Source organism: Podarcis erhardii (assembly GCF_964252035.2).
Source record: "Podarcis erhardii genome assembly, chromosome: 3".
Classification (NCBI taxonomy): domain Eukaryota; kingdom Metazoa; phylum Chordata; class Lepidosauria; order Squamata; family Lacertidae; genus Podarcis; species Podarcis erhardii.
In genome coordinates, this window is record NC_138507.1 from 120,924,769 (window position 1) to 120,950,812 (window position 26,044).

At 45.5% G+C, this 26,044-nt stretch overlaps 1 protein-coding gene and 1 long non-coding RNA gene across 7 annotated transcripts in view; both read right to left on the minus strand.

Moving 5' to 3' along the window:
• The window catches only part of LOC309338155, a 309,599-nt gene that overhangs the window by 204,001 nt on the left and 79,554 nt on the right, over positions 1 to 26,044 (minus strand). The window lies entirely within an intron of this gene.
• Positions 1 to 26,044, minus strand: part of NCOA1 (nuclear receptor coactivator 1) — a 304,047-nt gene that overhangs the window by 118,351 nt on the left and 159,652 nt on the right. Inside the window, exon 1 of one of the 6 annotated variants that reach the window (XM_081854457.1) lies at positions 23,497 to 23,910. The exons of the other annotated variants lie outside the window; for them this stretch is intronic. The gene's annotated coding sequence lies outside the window, so the exon portion shown is untranslated. Of the gene's footprint in view, positions 1 to 23,496; positions 23,911 to 26,044 lie in introns of those variants that run through there. 6 annotated transcript variants of the gene reach the window in all.

Sequence of the window (26,044 nt, forward strand, 5' to 3'; positions counted from 1 at the left end):
TTGGAGCCCTGCACCTGCTTCATTCTTGCCGATATGAAAACTAACTGCTCAGAATCTGAGGAAAGGTGGAAGGAATGTGGGGTGGGGTGAAGAGAGATGGAGAGGAGCAATTTAACTCCTAAGAGGTGGGATTTGCCTTAGCAAAAATAGTTAGCAAGCTTTTTTGCTCAGGTTTATGAATCTGTCTTATGACAACTTACGTGAAATGTATTTCTAACTGCCGTTACAGATACCAGGTTAGTATACAAATGGTTTGACTCACTGTGATACTAAAACAAAACACAATACAAAACGTCTCAAAACAATCAAGCAGAACACATTCCAAAATAATTAAAAACAACAGAGCAGCAAACACTTGAAATTTCTGCGCAAACAAAAAGGTTTTAAAGTTAAGTAGCAGCACCTAGAATTGAGCTTGCAAGCAAACAGGTAATCAATGCAGCTCTTTTAGAAAAGGTGCAATGTGGTTCCACTTGCCTGTGGCAGCTAGAATTCTGGCTGCCTCATTCTGTACCAGCTGCAGATTCTGAGTAGTCTTCAAGGGCAGCCCCACCTACAATGCATTGCAGTAATCTAGCTGGTAACTCTCATGCAGAGTCTAACCCAGGCTTCCTTAACCTCGGCCCTCCAGATGCTTTTGGCCTACAACTCCCATGATCCCTAGCTAGCAGGACCAGTGGTCAGGGATGCTGGGAATTGTAGTCTCAAAACATCTGGAGGGCTGTGGTTGAGGAAGCCTGGTCTAACTATTCTCTTGTCTTCTCTGACTGGTGGGGATCCCAAGAGCACATTCTTCCCAGGGCTGCTACCCAAGAAGCTGGGACTGAAACTGTGACCCCACCCCACATATGAAGTAGGTCATCTGCAACTCAATTTATTGCCTTTTCTCCCTTATCAAAGACGTTGGTAGAACACAATACAGTCTTCCAGGAGGTTGACAACACCAGAAAAAGGTTGCACGTCGCTCACAGATTCTGCCTAAAAGGCAGCACGGAATTCCTTCTGCCACACAATGGCTCTGCTCTCTATAAACACATGCATAATCCTAACAGAGGATGCTACTTGAATCTCACTCAATTCTGGAGTAGCTTTTTCCATGCAAGCCTCAAAGGTTCTAGAAAAGAACCATAGCCCAAAAAGGATTTTGTGTGTAAAAACTAGAATCTGGGACCCTATGCCCCTGAAGTATTTATTTACTTATAAAAATATTTACATATTGCTATTCAGCAGCCACGAAATTGAAATACGCCTGCTTCTTGGGAGGAAAGCAATGACAAACCTAGACAGCATCTTAAAAAGCAGAGACACCACCTTGCCAACAAAGGTCTGTATAGTTAAAGCTATGGTTTTCCCAGTAGTGATGTATGGAAGTGAGAGCTGGGCCATAAAGAAGGCTGATTGCCAAAGAATTGATGCTTTTGAATTGTGGTGCTGGAGGAGACTCTTGAGAGTCCCATGGACTGCAAGAAGATCAACCCTATCCATTCTTAAGGAAATCAGCCCTGAGTGCTCACTGGAAGGACAGATCCTGAAGCTGAGACTCCAATACTTTGGCCACCTCATGAGAAGAGAAGACTTCCTGGAAAAGACCCTGATGTTGGGAAAGATGGAGGGCACAAGGAGAAGGGGACAACAGAGGACGAGATGGTGGGACAGTGTTCTTGAAGCTACCAGCATGAGTCTGACCAAACTGCGGGAGGCAGTGGAAGACAGGAGGGCCTGGCGTGCTCTGGTCCAGGGGGTCACACAGAGTCGGACACAACTAAACGACTAAACAACAACAACAACATTCATCATAAATATAAAGCAGAGTGGTTTACAACAACCATATATAAAACCATACAATAAAAAGCATGTAAAATTTTAAAATTGGAAATCAGCTACCAATTATGGAAAGTTGCATTCTTAACTGCTTGTATAAGCCTGACAGAATAGAAAAGTTTTGAGCTGGTGTTTGAAGGCAAAAACAGAAGGTGCCTGCTAAATCTCCATGGGCAGAATATTCTGCAGGACTGAGCCATTGACACTAAAGACTCCTGTTTCTTGATGCTGCCAAATGAGCCTCACCAACTCAGGGAAATTGGGTCAACATTAGCACACCCAGACATTATAACAACATAACAGAATAAAGCTTCGCATTAACATTCTAGATTGCGAGTGGATGGCACGTCCAATATGAAAGGACAGCATGATCCAGCCGCTGTGACATTTACTGATCAAAAAAGAAACAGGACGGAAAAAAATGTTTGATTAGCCACCAAGTTCTACAAATGAGCAAAGTGGCTGGCCTGGCAGCAGCCTTTGCATTCATTACTGCACAAGGGGATAATTTTGACAGAGCACCATAAAGCCAGTTTGACTGACACAAGACAAATACCTAGATCTCCAAGGAAATATCAAGAGCTCCCGCTTCTTTTGACTCAGAATTGCATTATCTCAGCTTCAAGCCTGGAGATTCTGCCTTTCCCCCAAATGTTTCTTAAACATCTAAAACTGCAGGAGACAAGAGTCAAAGGTCGCTTCAACACTCGCACCTTTTGAATCATTTGCTCACTTTCTATGGAGAATCAGGACACCATTATCAAAACATTGCAGTCCACTGAATTCCAAATTGTTCTGTGGATTTTCAGATTTATTTGTAGCATTTCAGCACTGATGTTCTTAAGGGTTCCTGTACCTTTAATTAAAAGTATCCTGTTTGGAGTACTTTCTTCTCTATCCACTGTCTCCAAATTGTGTGTGTGTGTGTGTGTGTGTGTGTGTGTGTGTGTGTGTCTGTCATGTCCCCTCCCCCTCAGTTTTAATTACCTTTTTCTACTTGTGATTAATTATTGGCTTCCTCTTTTTTTTTTTAAATAGCACTTTTCACTATAAAAATATAAAAATTAACCCCAATTTAAAAATAAATAATACAAGGCAACAAGCAATTCAGCTTTCTCTCCTACCTGGCAGAAACATCACTCTTACTAGTGAGTAAAGATTAAAGCCGGATCGTGAGCATGGAGGAGGGCACTCCTGGATAATATAGTGCTATATTAAGTGCTATGTTGAGCCTCCATTTAATTTCACTTCCAGCTAATTGTGAAATGCAATGCCTCAGCAGTACTAAAGGCACCACTCTGGAAGCAAGCAAAGTGCTTCAAACTATTATAAACATCTTCTCTTCATGTTAGAAGAGCATCTGATTCCCTGTTACTCATTATGGAGTCATTGGAAATTCAAATCTACTTCTTTATAGCAGCTGTTTCCCTTCTGCATGCCAAATGGTTTCATTACCAGAGTTGTGCTTATGGAAATGACACACACACACAAATTTATAACCAGGAAAGTGGCATTAAAAACACGCGTTTGTTGTTAACATCAAAACACTTCCCACCTGGCTGATCTTCCACTTGCAAAAGCCAATCTCCTTCATGTTTGCAGAGTTGCAGATTCTTTTCCCACTGCAGACAGCCTCTTTTGCAGACACAGTTTGGTTCAATATCACCTCTCTCATTAGTTGGTCTGTGGCACTCAGCTGAACACAGCAACACTCCTTCCCAAAGTCAAGCATTCATTCTTTCCACAGCCAACCTCAGCACTGCTGCAGCTGAGACACTAAGAACATCTGCTCATTCAGGGATGGCAAGCACACCTGGCTGATGACAACTTGGTTGCCACTGAAGAAGCCATCAACTCACGACCACAAAGAGCTTTGCTCTGTGGCCAGGATGCGCTCAAGACATTTTGGTGCCCAAAAGAGAAAATTCAAAACTCACCCCCCTCCCCCAATCACACTGCAAAAGTTCACCCCTGTAAACCTCACTGAAATAAATAGAAAGTGTGTATACTGCTTGTGCCAAAGAATTTCCAGATGAATTCTGTTCCACAGCTCAGAACTTCATGTTTATTGCTACTCAGTAACCCTTGATGCCTATTGTCATTGTCCATGGAGTTTTCATCAAACCTATCCATTCTGAAGGAAATCAGCCCTGAGTGCTCACTGGAAGGACAAATCCTGAAGCTGAGGCTCCAATACTTTGGCCACCTCATGAGAAGAGAAGACTCCCTGGAAAAGACCCTGATGTTGGGAAAGATGGAGGGCACAAGGAGAAGGGGACGACAGAGGACGAGATGGTGGGACAGTGTTCTCGAAGCTACCAGCATGAGTTTGACCAAACTGCGGGAGGCAGTGGAAGACAGAAGTGCCTGGCGTGCTCTGGTCCAGGGGGTCACAAAGAGGCGGACACGACTAAACAACAACAACAACCCTTGGTGACCCTTAAAACCTGCTTCATGTGACAATCATTTCACTTTCCTTCTTGATAGGGCCATCTTGGGGCACTATAGTATAAAAGCAGTTGGATCCCCTTGCCAGTTTTGTTGGTTTTAGAACAGAAGAGACTGCAGGTGAGGCATACCAAGGAGCAAAGTGGCAGCTAATGACAACCTCCTTCGCTTTTAAGGCTTATCTACACTTAGCTTTTGCCCCACTCCTTCCAGGCACAGGTCTGTTTATATATATATATATATATATATATATATATATATATATGTGTGTGTGTGTGTGCGCGCGCGCGCGCGCGCGCTTAGGCAGAGAGCTTTTAATTGCGGACCATGCCTGGAAAGGCCAGAGGAAAGGTAAGTGTGGGTTAGCCCTTAGCCAACTTCAGGAAACCACCATTTCGTTTGACATCCTCACTAGTGAACATTCTTAGTGCAAACGTGGCATTTTTGTCTTTAGGATCCAGAAAAGGGGGGGGGAGACCTAGGCAACACTGAAACGGGATATAACGCTTGCATTTCATCCCACTTAAAATAAAAATTGCAAACTGATGAGGAAATTACGTGGAGAACTAAGCCTAGGACTGGAAAAATGAAAACCTTACAGAAACAGTCAGGCTTCTCATTCTTCCAAATGAAAAGGAAGAGCATATTTGGAAAAGAAAAGAACAAATAGTATGCTTAAATATAAACATAAAGGTAAAGGGACCCCTGACAGTTAAGTCCAGTCACGAACAACTTTGGGGTTGTGGCACTCATCTCGTTTTACAGGCTGAGGGAGCCGACGTTTGTCCGCAGACAGTTTTTCCGGGTCATGTGGCCAGCATGACTAAGCAGCTTCTGGCGAAACCAGAGCAGCACACGGAAATGCCGTTTACCTTCCCGCTAGAGTGGTACCTATTTATCTACTTGCACTTTGACGTACTTTTGAACTGCTAGGTGGGCAGGAGCTGGGACCGAGCAATGGAAACTCACCCCATCGCGGGGATTCGAACTGCCGACCTTCTGATCGGCAAGCCCAAGGCTCAGTTGGTTTCTACCACAGCGCCACCCGCATCCCAATGCTTAAATATATGAAGTCCAAATAGAGAAGAAGCACCACTCATCTCCTGAGAGCAAAAATGCCCTTTCCACAAACAGGGAAGAGCCCTGCTCAAAGGGCTGGCAGAGGCAGCCGCAATAGAGCAGGGAGGATGATGGTGGTGCTACTTCGGGAAAGCGCATGGCAGGTGCTGCTACAATAGCCGCCCCTCCCCCCCCCCGCCTTGCATGCCACTTACTTGCATGTCACTGTGATGAAAATGCTACTTTACTCGTGACCAGGCAGCTGGCAAACTGAATCCCGGGGTTAAAATACGTGGGATTTTTTTTTTCTTTTAAATGGTGTGACCATGGCCATATTGCCACAAAGCAGAATTCGAGATGAGCCCTAGGCATGTTGCTAAACAAGAAGAGCCTCTAATGAAGTGGCCTTTCGTTGCACTCCATTGTATTAGTTCTCTTTTGGCTTGGAAATTACTAGCCAAGTGAACTGACAGCTCGGTAAGATGAAAGCTGCAGTGCAACTTCATGTCTCCAAATCAATTCCAGTTTAAGGCAGTCACGGGTTCAGGTGATTACAGGATCCTTGCCAGGTGATTAATTTTAAATTATGCACAGCACTCTTTTATACCCCACACAGACTCCCAAGGCTTGACCAAGAAGGGAACTATCAAAGAACTGCTCCAACAACACTTTTGCAGATGGCATCCCAATACTGCCCTTTATGTTTTCCAGGTGGCATCTCAGATCAAATAAAAGTGCCTCAACACCAACTGAACTATCCTCTTTAAATTGCTTTGGTTCACAACAACCAGGACCAAAACGAAGCCACAGCTATTTTACTCGTGTTTCCCTGAGGGCTAGATCAGGTGCCTTAAAAAAAAACAAGACTGGGAAAAAGACAAGCTGGTAGCAAGGTTAAGGGAAATGAAGGCACTGTTTGAAAGCTGAATGGCGAGCAAGAGAAACTCCCTTTCAAAAAGGTGAGTCTAGGTTAGGCCTGTCTTGCTTAAACAGTGAATCTCTTCACTAAATTTCATCTTTTCCCCAGTACCCCAGTTTGTAAAAGCTGCAAATGTCACCAAACACCCCTTTTTACAGTCACTGCACAGATAAATATTGTAGTGGTCAGCAACATGGAGCCAGCCTTGTACACCAGCAGCTCTTTTCTGCAGCACAGATGCAAGGCTTTATCTACTTGAAGCGATGGAGCACCCCTTGTTCTGTAGCTGCACAGGACTCAACACCGCAAGGATAGAGCATTTCTGCTGCTCCAAAGGGCAGGGCTAGCTCTTATGGGCTTAAGTTACAAGACGGTGGGTTTTGGTTAAACGTGAAAAGAAACCTCTGGATGGTAAAGGCAGTTCAACAATGGAAGCAATTACTTAGATGTGAGAGGGCTTGCCCTTTCTGGAGGTCTTGAAAGAGGGGCTGGACAACCATCTGTGAGGGCTGCTCAAGCTCTGGAGTTCTTGTATTGGAAGTTGGGTAAGATGGTCTACAAAGCCCTTCCATGTGTTGGCCAACCTAACGCATGTGCTCCTGAATCTGCCGCCACCTTCCATCCCACTATAATTCCTTCCTTTGCTCCTCCTGGTTTATTAAAGTTCCCTCTTGTATATTCCTTTGAGAGCAACCCCATTAAACCCAGTGGGGTTTACTTCTGAGCAAATGTGGGTCACATCCAAACCATATATGCAAAGCACATGCAACACACATGGCTTCCTCCACAGGATCCTGAGAAATTTAGTTGTTTAATTTTTTTAATTTTTATTTCAACTGCATCAGACCAACAAGGCTACCTACCTGAATATGGTAAACTACAGTTTCCACGATTCTATGGGGGAAGCCATAAACTTTAAATGCATGGTGTGGTGTGACCCTGGCTACGACTGGGAATTGTAATCCAGTGGAGCCATGGTGGAAACTGAAGCAGAGCGGTCTTTGTTCCAGACTAGGTAATCTAGAACACTTCCGTCTATCAACACTTCTCTGCCCAAAGTTGTCTCTGGCTCTTAGCAGAGGGAAAGTTGTCCTCAGCAGAAAAAGAGTTGTCTATCCCTGCTCCATGGTTACTCAAAGTACCACCTGCATACCAAAACATGCTTCGAAATACTCCCTGCTGTCTGTGAGATTAAGGCATGCAATTGTTAGCCCATTAAGGTTCAAAAAGACTCTTGGTTGTTTTGATACATAGATGTATCCATGGAGGAGCTTTCAGCTGCATCCATTTTCATAATGGGGTGGGGTGGGAAACCTATAGAAAATATGATGTATTCAGCCCCTTCTTCACATACTATTATGCAGTGGTTCCCAAAGTGGGGAACAGAGGGATTACCAAGGGGGCACTGGCAGGGACCCACTAGAGGTGTAAATGACTATCAGACTTTGAAAAGCTGGTATCACTGAATCAATTTAATCCATTTTGTTGAATTAATTAATCTAAATAGTTTTGGATTAATGTACAATTAATTGCTAGTGTTTGGGATTTTATTGTGTTGTTATTTTCCTTAGTGGGTCATGCAAACTGCTATCCTGAATAATGCTTTATACAGGGAAGGGTGGGATCAGTGAGGGAGAGACTTTCCAGAGGTTGAAGGGATTGGACCAGACAGGATTCCTAAGAAGTTCCCCCCCACCAGCTGACATCACCAGTGGCAATAGCTGATGGGTGTGGTTTGGGGAGAAATGCCCTCACTGGCCAAATTAGAGCCCCCAAAGCCTGAAGGTTCCCCACCCCAATCTAAGAACTAAAATGAAAATTTGAGATACACTTTAACGAGGTTTTTATACTAATGGCAGGCTTTTAATATACTTGCATTGAGGAATGGCACTGATATATGGGAACCTTTATATAGCACCAGCTGGTGTTGGCACTGTAATTATCCTAATTATTTAATAGGTACTCAATCCAAAGCATTGTTATTTTTAAAAGAGGAGAATTAAAAATGCCCTCTGCTTAGCAGCCAGATATATACGTTTGGTTGAGGGGTCATCCAAAAATACACCAGGTTTTGTGGGTTGTAGTTTTTCAAAGGGACTTGGGCAAGCAATAGGATTGAGGAGGCGATGCAAATAATAATAATAATAATAATAATAATAATAATAATAATCTGCCACCACCATCCTATCAGATTCAGGACAATCACCACCAGAAGATTCAGGACAAGCAGCCACCTGTGATCGAAAATACATGATGGATGTGATCCTCTTAAGTGTGTTGGGCTTGAACCATTTTAGGCTTTACCACTAAACCTAAAGTTTGAACAGTGTTCCAGCAAATACCGGTTGATGCTGAAAATCCATGGGTGCTGATTTTCTGACAAACTGGAACGTGTCCAGAGGAGGGCAACCAAAATGGTCAAAGGCCTGGAAACAATGCCTTATGAGGAACGGCTAAGGGAGCTGGGCATGTTTAGCCTGGAGAAGAGGAGGTTAAGGGGTGATATGATAGCCATGTTCAAATATATAAAAGGATGTCACATAGAGGAGGGAGAAAGGTTGTTTTCTGCTGCTCCAGAGAAGCGGACACGGAGCAATGGTTCCAAACTACAAGAAAAAATATTCCACCTAAACATTAGGAAGAACTTCCTGACAGTAAGAGCTGTTCGACAGTGGAATTTGCTGCCAAGGAGTGTGGTGGAGTCTCCTTCTTTGGAGGTCTTTAAGCAGAGGCTTGACAACCATATGTCAGGAGTGCTCTGATGGTGTTTCCTGCTTGGCAGGGGGTTGGACTCGATGGCCCTTGTGGTCTCTTCCAACTCTATGATTCTATGATTCTATAAGTTTATGGAATCAAGGGAGAAGTGGTCCTAAAAAGTTTGGGAACCACTCATTGCTATAAGAGAGGGCATATTTTCACCTGCGAAGCTTCTTCACTGATTGCACAAGCTTCGACAATGAAGGTATGGCCAGCACCTACTTCTAATCTAAACAGAGGCTCTATGAAAGTAGAAACCACCACATCTGGCAAGAGTTCTAGCTTAGGATGGAACTAGAACCTGGACTTCAACATCCTCTGCTGCCCTCACCTGTCTTCAAGGCCCTGCTTTCTCTTCAGCTCCTCTTCTACATGAGATTGACACCATCCTGAGGACCTCAAACACGTTAGCAGGATATGCAAAAGAAAGCTCCCAAACAGTGAATTATCCAAGCTCCACATGAGTTCAGGCTCAACTTGCTTCCCCTACTTCTTATGCTGCCCATCCCACCTCTCCATCTGTTGCCAATCACATATACTTGCCATTCTAAATGAATTCCTGAAAGCCTTATCCGCCAGCTGTGGGCATTTTTGGCCCTGTCTCCTCCCATCTGCTATTACCAGCCAACATCAGAAGGTAGAATACACACGTGCAAAGTGACCATGTCAACTATTATCTATTATCATCAGATTCTTGCAGCTTACGCTGAAGAGTTCCTTGAAACTGAGTCAACTGGTTCAATTCCAGGTTAATGATTTCCGAGCCTTTGCCTCGATTAACAAAAGAAAATAGCCCTGCATACATCCTCCTCCCCTTGTCCCAGCAATTTCAAATTATATGCAGTTAGTTCAAAGAGATTCACAACTTTCGGATCTCAAGCATAACCTGAACAGTTGCGTGGATGTTTATGAAGCACATCAAAAATCCCAAGCGGACAGGATTAAAATTAATTCTGGAGGTTTGGAACCTCAGATCTGATGAGAGATTCCACAGCCTGGGAAGTTCAGAAAGATTACCTGAATGCCAGGCAAGAGCAGAACCAGTTTCCTGACCTATTTGACTCTCCCATCTGCCTTTTTCTCTTTACTCATACTCTTCACTCTGCCTTTCTTTTGCTTTCTCTTCCCGCTTCCCATCAGTTTTCTTTGCTGTTAGCTCTTAGAGGCAGTTTTGCCCATTAAAAGTTGTCCAAATAAGCTGCAAACAACGGATAAATATCAGCCACCCCTATGCCCACCTCCGTTTGTCACACATTTGGACTTGGACACACCCACAGCTGGATCCCTAAGTTTTGACTGATTGCAGATCCTTTCGGTAGCTCACCCACTGGGCAGGCCTCTGCAGGAGAAAGGGAAAAGGTACATCCCCTTGGAAAGAGCTGCAACAGATCCCAATTCAAAGCTTGCAAGAGAGAAGACGTGATCCAGAAACTTCAAGATGGCAGCCCTTGAGAAAACGGAGTACAGTACTTGCCACCTTCCACAAGTTTTCTGCCATGGTAGATACTGTAACACCACAATGGTTGAGATTTAAGAGGCCACCAGAGCGATGAGGGCCTTCTTGGTAGTGGCGCCCGCCCTGTGCAATGCCCTCCCACCAGATGTCAAAGAGAACAACAACTACCAGACTTTTAGAAGACATCTGAAGGCAGCCCTCTTTAGGGAAGCTTCTAATGTTTGATGTATTACAGTATTTTAATATTTTTTTTGGAAGCCGCCCAGAGTGGCTGGGGAAGCCCAGCCAGATGGGTGGGGTATAAATAAATTATTATTATTATTATTATTATTATTATTATTATTATTATTACTACTACTACTACTATTTCTGCAGCAGCAGCTGCCTCCAGCATAACCAGTTGCAACCGTCACAAGCAGCTTCAGCTCTCAAACCAAACAGACAAGACTTTAGCTTGGGAACCACAGTCAGGAAGAATAGATGACAGAGCTCTGTTGACAACAGGAACTTCCTCTAGTCTAGCACTTCAAACAGAGGCGGATTTACGGCAGCATGACCGGCAGCGCATGAATACTCCAAGCGGTTGCTTTTGAATAGAAATGTGGGGGGGGGGGGTTAGGGATGAAACAGCAGGGCATCTAAGCAAGAGCTCCAGGACCTCATGAGGCTGCAAACGTTTGCCTGCGGACTTGGTGCAGCTGCACGAGACAGCAAACAGAAGCAGGCCCTGGGACCCAGGCCTCTGAACTATCTTCAGGACAAAATGTACGGATGTGCCTCTGAATGGGATTGTGTACAAGGTCTTTTTATTTATATATAGCTTATATGTTATTTACATATAAGCACAGGACCTGGTTAGCTGAAGAACTGTCTGCCCCTGTATAGACCTGGTAGATGGCTGAGATCATCAGGGATGTTGTTGTTAGCGGCAATGTGTGTTAATGGACCACCATATGGCTGTGACCTGTAAAGGGCATTTTCTGCCAATGCCCATGTTCTCTGGAATGTTTTCCCTCAGTGCTGTATGGGAAGAACTATTCAGGCTACTAGTTTCTGGTGTCATTTGAACACACACCTTTTTCTCAGGTTCCTCCTGATGATTAAAGTTGGACCATGCCCTTTTTCCTTTGTGATAATGCTTTATGGTACCGCTGTAGTTTTTACTGCAGTTTTTAGTAGCCTGTCCTGATGGTTTTATTGCATATTTTTGTGATATTTTTTTCTTCTTCTTTAGCTGTTGTATACCACTTTAAGGTCCCAACTCCTGCCAACCTAGCAATTCGAAAGCACGTCAAAGTGCAAGTAGATAAATAGGTACCACTCCGGCAGGAAGGTAAACAGCATTTCCATGTGCTGCTCTGGTTTGCCAGAAGCGGCTTAGTCATGCTGGACACATGACCCGGAAAAACTGTCTGCGGACAAACTTGGCCTATAGAGTGGGATGAGTGCCACAACCCCAGAGTCGTCTGTGACTGGACCTAACGGTCAGCAGTACCTTTACCTTTACACCGCTTAAGAGATTTTGAGCGACAAAAATGGTTTTGAATAAAATAAAATGTGTCTGTGTCTTAGCAATGCTTTAGCTATTTTAAATTTCATCTTTCTGCCAGGTTATTACATTGCTGCTACCATTGCCACCACATACTGCTAATGTAAACGATCTCCAGCCCTTGATTATATGAACTCCTAATTATCCAAATGTGTTTTTATGTCCTACAGGCCATTTGGATAAGTGCTGCTGCACAGTATTTGAAATAAGAATAATTGAATTCACACTTGTTCCTCCTTTGTTAAGAACTGGATGTAACCATGGTAACCACTGGCAAGCACTGACGTTTCCCCTTGGGACTACTTTATAGATCTAGTGTTGCATAATCAGAGTAGTTATTAAATTCTGATAGGAACTTCAAGGGCTACATAGTGCTGTCTCTCTTCCCCGCCCAAATGAAATCGTTGTCAAACATGTGTGCTCTGTTGCTTTCTGCTTCCCTCCATTGGTGCCAATGTGCCACATCTATGTATCTGGAGTTAGATGTCAACTCTTTAAAGGAAACAAGCAGGTGTGCAGAGCAAGGTAAACACAGCGCTGCTGCAAGCGACTCACATTACTACGAAGGAAGGAGCACAAAATTCCTCCCAAGGGAAGGAGCAGCTGCAGCAAACACCAACTGCAGGAAAGACGGCTCTGAGAAGCCAGATAGTTACACCCACCCACGTGATGGGCTTGATCCAAAATGGAGAGGGGAGAGGCAGCTATTTGCAAAACACAGAGGTGATCTGTTGTGGGTCTCTGATGCCCCTTGTTAAGCCTTTAGGACACAGCAGATGCAAACTACAGGAACTCAGGAGTCTCCGTGGCAGAAATTTGAAGAGAGAAGGTGCCTGAGGAGTACAAGTGTAGCATCCCATGCACAACTTTCAGGCTGCCTGGGCTTTGTTGTAGCTCAGGGGTCAGCAAACTTTTTCAGCAGGGGGGCGGTCCACTGTCCCTCAGACCTTGTGGGGGGCCGGACTATTTTTATTTTTAAAAATGAACGAATTCCTATGCCCCACAAATAACCCAGAGATGCATTTTAAATAAAAGCACACGGTCTACTCACGTAAAAACACCAGGCAGGCCCCACAAATAACCCAGAGATGCATTTTAAATAAAAGGACACATTCTACTCATGTAACAACACAGATTCCCGGACCGTCCACGGGCCGGATTGAGAAGGCGACTGGGCCGGATCTGGCCCCCGGGCCTCAGTTGCCTACCCATGTTCTCTCTCTCTCTCTCTCTCTCACGCACATGCACACACACTCTTTCATGCTGTCTGTGCAACCTAAGCCCCGCTCATGCAGATGTGGAATAGACTGGGAGCAACAGCAACAACAACAAAAGCAAGGTCTTTGCTGGGGCTGAGACTGTGCCACTTCCATTCTAGCCCACTGGGACTTCTCCTGTAGATGGAAACAGGTGGGATAGGCTTTCCACTGCATCTCAAAACTTTTTGCATCTAGCAGTAATGAAAAGGACAGGAGAAGAGGTGTGGGTTGTGGGGGGGAGACGGAAAGCCTGCTAAGTGCTCCGTAACTCAAGGACCGGTTATCAGGTTCTCCGCAAAGTCCCCTTCAGAGTGTTCAGAGCCCATTCTTTCAACCCCAAGCTGTGCTGTGATAGACCATCATTCAAGGACGGTGACAGCTTGGGTGGGCGGGCAAAGAAAATTATCTGTACTCAGCAGCGTTGAGTGAGAGCTTCCCCAAGTTCCCGCAGTTAGGCAGCCCCGAGAAAAGTCTCAAGAGGTGGAATTGATAGTTCTTAACTTGCTGCAATTATTTCAATTTCATACATCTCTCTCGCTTTTGAGAGCAAATGGGCTCCAAAGAAGCCTAGCGATTAGCGACAAACTCAAGCACTCAGGAAAGTAAGAGCTTCTGTAAACGGAATGGAATGAAGCTCAGCAGGTTTCGTCCACCATTTGTTCAGTCTACTTAGTCACTGATAAGATTAAATCTGCCTCAGAAGAAGGAGGAGGGAGGGAAGAACAATTTCTGCAATGGTTCCTTTCGGGGGGGGGGGGGCTCCTCTCCCAAGTGCCATATTCCACATCTAGCTGCGGTTGCTCAATGACAAAGAGTTTGGCTCGACAGGATTCTGCAATTTGTGGGGAGTGAGGCACCCGTACAATGAAGGATAATACGCGCCATGTGATCGATCCGGTTGACTTGTCAAAGGCTGACATCTCCGACAGGCAAGTTGAGTATTTGATGAGCAAAACAATTAATGGCTGATTGTCTACTCTACCCACACACGCTGATAACAGTCAAGTACTTTGATGCAGTATAAGACATCTTTGCAACACTGCGTAACAGCAATTCACACTCATTTAGCAGGGGCTACGCAGACATAAAGACAGTTGCAAAAATAAGGGGTTTTCACTTTGAAGTGTAGTATTATGTCAATAATTTTTCAAGAGAGTGTCATATCCCCGCCTCCAAAAGGTAATTAGCTACTTGCAGGCTTTATGGGCTCAGGCTCTGCCGGACAGTAAACTCTTGGGAGTTTGCTTATTCATATGGTATTCTGCACTCCTTATCACAGCCCAGCAGCAAATTAAAACAAACGAGAGAAGCCAAATATCAAGATCTGGAGCCCAGCAGGAAAGAATGTTACTCCTTTCATCCTAACTTATTCTATGTCTATAGATTTCAGCCAATATATTCTGCACAATTCCAATGAGTTGTATCCAACCAAGTTACTCTCAGAGTAACAACAATACAGTGGTGCCCCGCAAGACGAACGCCTCGCAAGACGGAAAACCCACTAGACGAAAGGGTTTTCCGTTTTGGAGGCGCTTCGCAAAACAAATTTCCCTATGGGCTTGCTTGGCAAGACGAAAATGTCTTGCGAGTTCCTGCGGGTTTCCCACCCTTTTCCCCCCCTTTTCCTAAGCCGCTAAGCCACTTATCAGCTGATCCGCTGACAAGCCGCTTAACAGCTGATTGCTAAAAGCCGCTAAACCGCTAATAGCGCTAATCCGCTAAGCTGTCAATGGGCTTGCTTCGCAAGATGAAAAAACCGCTATACGAAGAGCCTCACGGAACGGATTAATTTCGTCTTGCGAGGCACCACTGTAACAACAACAACAACAACAGATTTATAATTTATATGCCACCCATCTGACTGGGTGGCTGCCCCAGCCACTCTGGGCAGCTTCCAACAAATTAAAATACAGTAAGATATCAAACTCCATTCTGAAGGAAACCAGCCCTGAGTGCTCACTGGAAGGACAGATCCTGAAGCTGAGGCTCCAATACTTTGGCCACCTCATGAGAAGAGAAGACTCCCTGGAAAAGACCCTGATGTGGGGAAAGATGGAGGGCAGAAGGAGAAGGGGACGACAGAGGACGAGATGGTGGGACAGTGTTCTCAAAGCTACCAGCATGAGTTTGACCAAACTGCGGGAGGCAGTGGAAGACAGGAGTGCCTGGCGTGCTCAGGTCCAGGGGGTCACAAAGAGGCGGACACGACTAAATGACTAAACAACAACAACAAGAAGAAGAAGACATCAAACAGTAAAAACTTTCCTATACAGTGGACACATTGAAATTAATGTAGCTAAATGAGTCATGCCCATTATTCAGATGAAGGACAGTATACAAATGTAATAAATAATAAGTTTCAATGAGGCTACTCTGAGTAGGACCAACATGGAATACAGCCCAATAATTTTTTAACGAGTAGATCGTGTGGGTTTTATTTGGAATTCCCAATATACCCTCACCCCCCCCCAAAATTGTTATTTTCTTTTCTGCATTATAGAAGACATCCTCTGACTTTAGCTAACAAGAACAGCCCAGACAAATCTCAACACAAGAGGAAGGAGTGCAAACATATCTGACAGTTACCTGGATAACTGAACTATCTGGGGGGAACGCTTGTCAAAAGGACATTCTGTATATTCTCCTTGTTTGCATTTGAAAAGACTCAAAACTGGATCTGGAAGGAGACCACATCAAGTCGGAAGCCAAGCTCTTCACAACTATAACAACCTATCGGCTCGGGTCTGCTTCAAACATTACGGGCAACTACACTGAATGCGATGGTATACACCAGGCACGTCCAACTCCCAAGAGACTGGGATCTACTCCCAGTATAAAAAAACTGGCAGTGATCTATTCATTGTCATTGGAGGGGGGAGGAGCATGTGTGGTGGTTTTTTTGGGGGGAGGCCAGTTGTTGAGCTTTTTTAGGGAAAACAGCACACACTTGACGCGACAGAGGGACAGAGCGAGGGGGGGAGTGGGCAGAGACAATCACGTGGTCTAATAGCGTCCAGCGATTGACCACAATCCACTGTGATCGCTAGGCGCCAATGGGGCCTCCAAAAAAAAATTTGTTCGTAATCCCCCAAAAAGGGTTGTAATCCCAAAAAAGTTTACAAACCGGGACACGCACTTCCGGGTTTGACGTGTTTGTAATCCAAAACGTAGGCAAGCCAGACCGTTCGCAAACCAAGGTGCCACTGTAGTTTGAATGCAAGACTCTCAAGAGGCAACGCATGACAGTGTCCCTTCCTTGGGGGGTATCACACTTTAGAAGCCTGGGTTCTTAGGGTGAAGTTGCAATATCAAAGACCACTTGGTTCTGGGTGTTTGGTGCTGTCCCCCTGACCCCGCAGGCAGGCATCACATTCATTCATAAAAATATTTATATACCCCATATCACAAAAATACAGTGGTACCTTGGTTCTCAAATGCCTTGGTACTCAAACAACTTGGAACCCAAACACTACAAACCCAGAAGTAAGTATTCCTGTTTCAGAACTTTTTTTGGAAGCCGAACATGCTCCATCACACTTCCGTTTTGAGTGTTACGCTGAGGTCTGTCTGTTTTTGCTATTTATTTTGAATTTTGTGGCTCTTTTTTTTTGTTTCTGTGACTGTGTGGAACCCAGTTCGTCTACTGACTGACTGCAGTACATTGTTTATTGCTTTCATTTTATGGATCAATGGTCTCGTTAGATAGTAAAAATTCATGTTAAATTGCTGTTTTAGGGGTTGTTTTTAAAAGTCTGGAACAGATTAATCCATTTTGCATTACTTTCTATGGGAAAGCGTGCCTTGGTTCTGGAACGCTTTGGTTTTGGAATGGACTTCCGGAACAGATTAAGTTTGAGAACCAAGGTACCACTGTATATCAAAGCAGTTTACAACACCAAAAATAAGTTGAAGCCATGCAATGAAAACAGAGAAAGCTAAAAACAAAGATCAGTAACCCATTGTGGGAGATAGGTTCATAATTGCCTGCATAGGCCTGACAGAATAGAAAAGTTTTCAGCAGGCTTTTAAAAGTTGGCACAGAAGGCATCTACTGGCAGAGTATTCCACAGGCCTGGGCCAATGGCATTAAAGGTACAGATCCTGCAATTGGAGAGTGTTGGGTTTTCTTAATATTGATGTGGTCAGTGGTGCTACTCAGAGGTGTGTATTTGTAATTATAACCTGCATGGCGGCACATCTGTGAGCTCTTAACAATTCAACACACCTGTAGTACTTTAACAATTTAACTAATTAGCAGGGGGAGTTTACCTGCTGCACCGAATGCAGCGACGTGATAGGGTTATTGATTATTTTAAAAACTGTATTTAAGCTGACCAACTGCTTGGTATTCTGCTGGCTGGTGTAGAGTTGCAGCTGTTGGATTATTATTTAAAAATAAAGTAAGCAAAGATATTGCCGGTAAGTTTTTATTCCATTCTTGCACAAACTCGGTTGGCGAAGAAAGTCCAACAGAGAGGTGCCTGTAATACATAACCAAAGAGAAGCCACAGTGTGCCTCACTATAAAGAGCAACCATATTAAAAATACTAAGCATTTATAAGAGCACTTTTAGAGTCCTCCTGAGATACACACATTATCTCAATAATCCTTACAATCGGTGCTTTTCTTTTCAGGAGGTACTTAAGGGGTACGCAATACCGACACCTCTCTTTTGTAGTTAAAAAGTGTGACACTATAACAGCTTCATGGTGAGTACTGGCACCTGTTTCTCTACAAAAGAAAGCACTGCTTACAGGACTGGTATAATTGCCCCCATATTGTAGGTGGCATGAAGGCAAACTGAGGCTTTCCTAAGGGCACTGAGCAAGCTCATGGCAAAGGCAAGGTTTGAACCAAGGGTGTGTCATGATGCACAACTCAGCTTGTTAGATGCTCTGCTATACCAATTATTTCAACTTAAGTGAGTTAGGTAACATGTTTTAATGCAGTATTTCCACTAATACTAAGGGGTGTTGACCAAACTCACAAGAGCACACCACAATCAAAGTTTCATAGAGGAGCCCACATATTTAATTCAAAGCAGGTTCTTGGCCTACAATATTTTCCAATCAATTTCTTAGCTGACAGACTTGCTGGCTAAGTAGTGCTCTGCTCTTCCAAGATGACAAGGGGGAGAAAGGTGTGGACTTTCTTGCTGCCTGGATACCTGGGGAGAAAGCCCAAGATAGAGATCCTGCAGCAATCCAACCAGTTCAATTTCTAATGCACATTTTCTCGATGCACCGATGCAGACAGTTTTCTGAAGTCTTCCTGCGCTCTGATTATCCAATTTATTTTCCTTTTGGGAGGAGAATTAATTGGCAGCCGAATACTGAAGCTGTTGCGGGGTGTCACGGGCTGAATGCTTTACGAATGCACATCTGAGACCAAATGTCCTCAGCGCTGCATTACTCTTAATGGGATGTGCATTTGCTTCCACAACTAGCCACACACAAGCAGAACTGGATTGGGGTGTATATGGGCAAAGACTCACATCCATATATTGTGGGACTCCAACTCCCAACAGCCCCAGCCAGTCAGGGATGATGGGAATTGTAGTCCAGCAACATCTGAAGGGCCACATGCTTCCTATCCCCCAGTCTACAAACAAGTGCTTGGCCTGCTAATTCAACTTTGTTCTTCTCTTCTACACAGGCACAACTGCACATGTGCTTATGCATGAAAGAAAGGCAAGTCATCAAAACAGAAACCGTGGCACTCATTTGTCAACGTAAAATGTGCACCCATGTGCACTAGCTTGTGGCAACTATAATGTGCAACAATCTGTGCAACAGTGGAGGGTTTTTCCAGTGGTGGTGATGGGGAGAATAAGGACACAAAGGGAAGGACAGCCAAGAAACTCCATGGACATTCCATATATCTCTGAGGCTGTTGGAGTTAGAGGTGACGCAGAAAATTCCATGGAAATATCAGGTTTTTCACATTCCTGGTCTAGGAAGTGACACACAGTGGGACTATCTGAGACCAAGCACTCTCTGCTAACGAAGCCCCAGGGTCAACAGAAGGATCCTTATGGGAGAAGGGCTACACTTAACAAACGTTATAGGCAAATAACCACACAGCTAGCAATTCACTTTATCCTTCTCCACATGCAGCTTGAAGTTGCTATTATGCTTATGGGAACTGAAAGTTAGCATATTAGGAATCCATCAAGCTTATTCATGACAAGCCACAGAAAACATTATCAATGTGTTACTGCTAAGAGAAGCGGGGGAGCTCTCCAAGCACCATACTCCTGAGATCATCATAATGCTGGAAAGCGACTCCTTTCTGCAAAGGAAGAAAGGAGAACTGGTGATTGCATCATCCTGTGCCCTTTGGACAACCTTTGGGTTCTAATGTCATTGCTGGAAAAATAAGGGAAGTCAAATGGATTTAGCACAAAATAGGCTCACAGGACAGAATGTGAAGCACAACTTTAAAAACTGAGGAGCAGAGAGCAGGAAACACCGATCCTAGCTTTCATTTCACACTGTTTCTGGAAACCATTAAGATGGTCCAGAAAAGGGAGAACTCTCAAGGCAAATGATAATCATTCATTTGAGTTTCCAAACTGAGGCTAGATCAGACCAACCTGAGAGGATTTCCAAGGTATCACTGGCCAGTTTTTTAAAAAGCAGTTGAACAGGCACATGCAGCAGTTCATAAAGATCACAGGCCAAGAAAGCATGGCCTTGTTTTTGCAGGAACAAATGGCTCGCTGTGGCGAGATGGGAGAAAAAGAGAGTCCACACACAGGAGTCCAAAGGACTGAAATTTATAGTGCAAAAAGGACATTAAACAAATAACTTAAATGCAAAGCCTGAACTATATATTATTAACATCTCTCTCTCCCCACCCCCACCCCCCAATACCTACTTCAGAAGCACTTCCACACTGGGTATTAGCCACAGAGAGGCAATTGTGCTGCTTGTGTCTGTTTACACTACACAACTTCAACTGGTTTGAAACAGGTGTAGGATACCATGATTCTCTTAATGCACACTAGCAGCTGCAGTTTTGTAAGGCTGCAAAGAATGCAAAATTCCTAACATTTTCACCAAATCTCTGTTTCCAGGCTTCCCGTTTAAGAGGAATGAAAGCATAAAAGCTATTTTACTTTACCTATACTACCAAAGGGACCCCTGATCATTAGGTCCAGTTGTGACTGACTCTGGGGTTGCGGCGCTCATCTCGCTTTATTGGCCAAGGGAGCCAGCGTACAGCTTCTGGGTCATGTGGTCAGCATGACTAAGCCACTTCTGGCAAACCAGAGCAGCGCATGGAAACACCGTTTACCTTCCCGCCGGAGCGGTACCTATTTATCTACTTGCACTTTGACGTGCTTTTGAACTGCTAGGTGGGCAGGAGCTGGGACTGAGCAACGGGAGCTCACCCCGTCACGGAGATTCGAACTGCCGACCTTCTGATCGGCAAGCCCTCGGCTCTGTGGTTTAACCCACAGTGCCACCTGCGTCCCTACTTTGGTAGTATAGATGCGTGCTTTCTCTCCAGGGTAGTTACTACTGGATACGTAGTTGGTTGAGAACTTGAAGAAGAGCTGCAACATATGTGTGTTGGGAACATACAGGTACATCTCCCCCACTCTGGCAAAAGTTCTCTGCTTTCAATGCAAGCTTTATTGTAGCCTGGCTTTCATTTATTTATTTATAAAATGTGTTAGGCTCCTGTCTATTAAATAACCCCAGAAACATGCAATTTATAAGACAAAGGAACAGTTCCTTAAGCAAACCAAGATGATAAAGGAAAAACAGCAGGAGCTGCCGCAGAAAACAAAGGACTCAGACATTCAAATAGGCCTTCCTTAAGACGACTGTTTTGACTGGACTGCGTAATGAATAAGGCAACAACGAAGCCAAGCAGATTGCCTGGAAACAGACCTACACTGCCTTAATTTCCATGCTGGAGAAAAGAAGGGATAATAATGAAACAAACAAAATCCCTCTTTGGTTAAACACTTCGAAAGAGGCAGCACCATAAGGAAGAACCTCTCGCTTTCAAACCTCACAATACTAACCTCCGCAACTAAGAGGAAGCAGAGCAGGAGAATGGAGAGATGGATTTGGGGCAGGGGTAGGAAACCTCTGCCCTTCCAGGCATTGCCAGAATACAATTCCCACCATCCCCGACCATTTGCCAGGCTGGAGCCCAACAACATTTGGTTCCCAACCCACAATTCAGGTTGTTCGTTGCCACTGGTGCCATATTTAATGTCCAATGACCAATTTTCTCACTCAGGGTGGGGCAACTTAATAGGATGACTTTTCAGGGGGAGCCCATAACCCAGTGCATGTCATCTGAACATGCCTAGGAGTCAACCCCTGGCTTCCTTTAGAAAAAGCTATTGGAAAGCTGCTGCCAGATGAGAGAATGTACTGGGTTAGGAGAACCAAGGATCGGACTCGTTACAGGGCAGCTCCATAGGTCCAAAGTCATTCTCATTTTGCCCATCCTGGTTCCAGTACAAATCTTTGTGCGTTTCCTCGTACACACAAGCCTCTGCCTCCCACACCTGCAGAGCGTCTTGAATTTTCTATCTCCAAACTAACAGTGATCTATGCATCATAACCATGCATCTAGACAAAACTTAATAGATGTAGTGCTGTGTGCCCATGCTGGGAGTAGGAGAACCTTAAGACAGGGATAATAAAAGCAGCTGGACTTAACTTCTGCTCAAAAATTACCTTTTCTGGAATGGGTCCAATGGCACAAATGCACTTTTTTAAAAAAGGAGTTCTCACAGGGAAAGAGCAGCAGCAACACAGCGGTCAGGGAAAAGGGCACTTGAGTCTCATCTCCAGGCCAGGCACAGGAAGGTTTGTACAGTGCGGTACAGGAGCTTTTTGCACAAAAGTTAAAAATGAGGGGTGGAAGTGGAGAGCTAAACAGGAGCAAAAGGTTTCAGCACCTCTGGACGCCATGTACCACCTCACTGCCATATGACTGCCAGCAGGAAACCATGCAAACCACCAGTCATCCAGGCACATCTGTGAAAGACTGCATTGTGCATCAAAAGGGCGCAAGCCTAATGCAAAACCGCACACAAGCTAAACCGCTACACAATATGGCGCACACATATTAATGCATCTTATCAGACTGCAGGCACTCATGGTTCCAAGTCTGGAACAAATCATTGCTTTGGTGCAGCTCTATCCAGCCGTGCACTTCCACTGCATGCTGTGTAGCAACTGTTACATACAGCTATTTGTGCCAATTCTGCTTCCCCAGCACGTGGAACTCTGTCAGAGACACGTTAGCATAACGCAAGCGGTACGTTTTGGCTGTTACGGGCAGACTTGCTCACGGTGCTTCTTCTAAGTCCTCAGCCACAAAGCACAGTGCTGATAATCCACTGAAGTGATCAAAAACAGTAAGACCACTCCCCCTGCCTTTTTTTTACTGCGTGCTTTTAAAATGTGCCTTCAACATTTCTTGAGCCTCAAGCCAGATCACGGAGTCCAACATTCCTCACTCAGCAATTGTTTAGAACTTGCTGATACGACAGCAGCAAATTAATTTCCACCAGAGGAAAAACTTCCTTGCTATTGTGCAGCAGCTTATTAGGAGAAAACAATCTGAAATAATTAACTTTTTTCTTCTGCTTTTAGTGCTTGTCAGTGATTAGCGGGCTCAGAAGGGCTTCCCCCCTTCCAAAAACTCTTTCCCCCTCTGACTTGCTTTCCCCTTTAAGGGTCTCCCCCACGCCCCCCCCCAAAAAACCCCCACCGTGTGCCTACTTCTGCAAGCAACGTGCATGCAGAGAGTATCCGTGCCAAGTATGACCAATTTGAACTTTTATACGCTGATTTTCAAGGTCACTGCTGAAATGGGCAAGTTTGCACTTAACAGCATTCTCCAGAAACTACGCAGCACTACTGAATACGAGAGAAAAAGAGAGGGGGGGGAGGGGGGGGAGGCAAGAAGGAGCAAACTACCAAAGTTCAGCCTACAGTGAACGCCAGCTTCAATGCTGAAGGCAAAGCAGCCCGTCGCTGGCGAGATCGAGCTGTCCCTCTGCAGCTGGACATTGCCTCTGGTTTGCCCGGTTACATAAACAAAGATAAGGGGCGCCGAGGGTCCTCCTGGCTGCCTCCCGCCTTGCAGCCAATGGAGAGCGCCCGGCGGGAGAGAGGTCTTGGATGAAGGACACCCAACCGTCGGAAGCGAGAGGAACGCGGACGCCTCTCCACGGGGCTGTTGCCCTTACCTGGCCGGCTTCCAGCTAGACAAGCGCGCTCGTGGGCTGGGCGGCAGCAGCGGCAGCAGCAGCGGTAGCAACCTGAGGGCTAGCATGCCGCCCCTGCAAGGCTCCCTCGCCTCCCTTCGGCTCCATGTGCTCCGGGCTGCTCGGAAGACATTTGGCGTGCGCTCGCTGCTGCTGCGTCAGGAGGAGGATTCAGCACCACCAGAGCCGAGCTGCTGCTGCTCCTCGATCCCCACACCAGCTGACTGGATAATTAAACTAAACACACGCCGCCAGAGCCACTCCAACCCAGCGACGCTCCTGGGATCCCTGGTGCCACCTGGCAGGCTCTGGCCAAGCACAAGGGAGCGGCTCTCGGAAAAACAAGCGCGCAAAGGCGCAGAGGAGAGCGGCGGGCGAGGGCGCACGGCGGCGAGGTGCCCACGCGAAGGAGCCCCGCCAAGCAGACCCGCACCGGCTGCTCCCGTGCGCTTCCCCGGGATGCCGGAAGGGAACTGCGAGGCGGCTTCCTTGGAAGGACCGGGCAGGCGACAAAACCAGAGGAGCCACCCCCGCGTGGCAGAAGAGATCCCAGCCCAGGCGAGCAGGCAGCTGCCACGCTTCTGCAGCGCCCGGCGGAGCGGCAAGCCACGTGCGGAAGGCAGTTTGGGCCGCAGCAACGACTAGAGAGGCATCCTCGGATGCTGATGCTGCTTAAGTGAAAGGGATCAGTGACAAACGTGTTGCATTTGTTGCAAATAGTTTACACTGCCAACTGCTCTGAAAGCCTCATTTTGGGCTCAGAAGCAGTGCAGAAACTTAATACGTAACATGGTAAGGACAACAATATGGCAAATGGGAGGATTCCCTGGAAGGAGCTGGCAGACTGGTAGTGCTGGTCACCCATCCCCCGTGCACTATTATATCCACATACCCTGTTTTGTGTCAGAGACTACCTCCATACAAAAAGACACAAGCAGTGTTTCACACAACGCACAATTAAACATATGGAACAATCAGACAAATCCAGGGTCAGGTCAACTGCTAGGCTACCAGTTATGATTGTTCAAGAGAACCTCCATGTTGCAGACAGGATACAGTGGTGCCTCGCAAGACAAAATTAATTCGTTCTGCGAGTTGTTTCGTCTTGCGATTTTTTCGTCTTGCGGAGCGCGGATTCCCTGGGTATTAACGCTTGTAAGAAAAAGGAAACACACTCGCAAGACGTTTCCGTCTTGCGAAGCAAGCCCATAGGGAAAATCGTCTTGTGAAGCAACTCAAAAAATGAAAAACCCTTTTGTCCTGCGCGTTTTTCGTCTTACGAGGCATTTGTCTTGCGAGGTACCACTGTACCTCTGAATTCCAGTTGCTGGAGAGCAGGCAGCGGGGTTGTCTTCACTCAGGTCCTGCTTCTATGTTTCCTGGAAGCACCTGGCTCGGGGACTGTTCCAAGCAAGATGCTGGACTAGACTGGTCCTGGGGCAGTTCGGCTTGCTCAGACAAAAATGGACATCTAGTCTGGCATGCTGCCTACAACAGTGGCCGGCTGGATGCTTCTAGGAAACCAACAAATGTGACACCGTGGAGGCATCAGCTGTCCTTAGTAACTGGTATTTGGAGGTATAGTGCCTCTGCATGTTGAAGCTCCCTTTCCTGTTGAAGGCATACGTGGTCACTTGTAATCATGTGGGGGTTGGACTCGATGGCCCTTGTGGTCTCTTCCAACTCTATGATTCTATGTCAGGGTATTGTGCAGGATGTGCTCCCCTCTAGGGAGACTGCCCTTGAAAACAGCTTGGAAATGTCAACGGGTGAAAAATGCTGCAGCTTTCTAGTCCAAGTATATAACTGATACAGTGATACCTCTACTTACGAACATGATCCGTTTCGGGGTGCTGTTTGCACCCCGAAAAGTCCGTAAGTAGAGCGCTACTACTGTGCGTGCATGAAACGCGATAGAGCGCTTCTGCGCATGCGCGCGTGGAGAACCCGGAAGTAAACACTTCCAGGTTTGCCACGTTTGTAACCTGAAAAGCTGCAACGTGAAGCAAACCTAACACGAGGTATGACTGTATTTTTAAGCTGCATTGCTTACCTAATTTGTTTCTTGGATCAGTTCAAGTTGCCAGTGCTAAACATTGAAGCCCTGAACGATCTGGAAGCAGAATGCCCAAAGGACTGCCTCCCCCTGCATGTGCCTTCTCATGCGCTCAAGACAACAACTGAGGCCCCAACGCCTCCCTCCCTCCCTCCCGAACTGAGGTGGGTGGAGTTTTCATGTTATGCCACTGCAACTTTGGAATGACTTTCCAAGAGAGATCCACCTGGCTTGATCTGTGTCCTCCTATTGATGGAAGGAGGAAACAAGCTAGAGAGATGCTAGCTGCTGGTTGCCATGGTTTTGGTGCTTTGCATGCTGCATTTTTAGTGTTTTCATATAATTACTTTTATATTGATTTTTTAAAAATGAGATTTTTAAAAAACTTTCTATGGCAACCTAGTAGAAGGATAGAACAGTACTGGAAATAAATAAAATAAACTTAGTGATAATTGAGAATAATGCTGGTCTCTT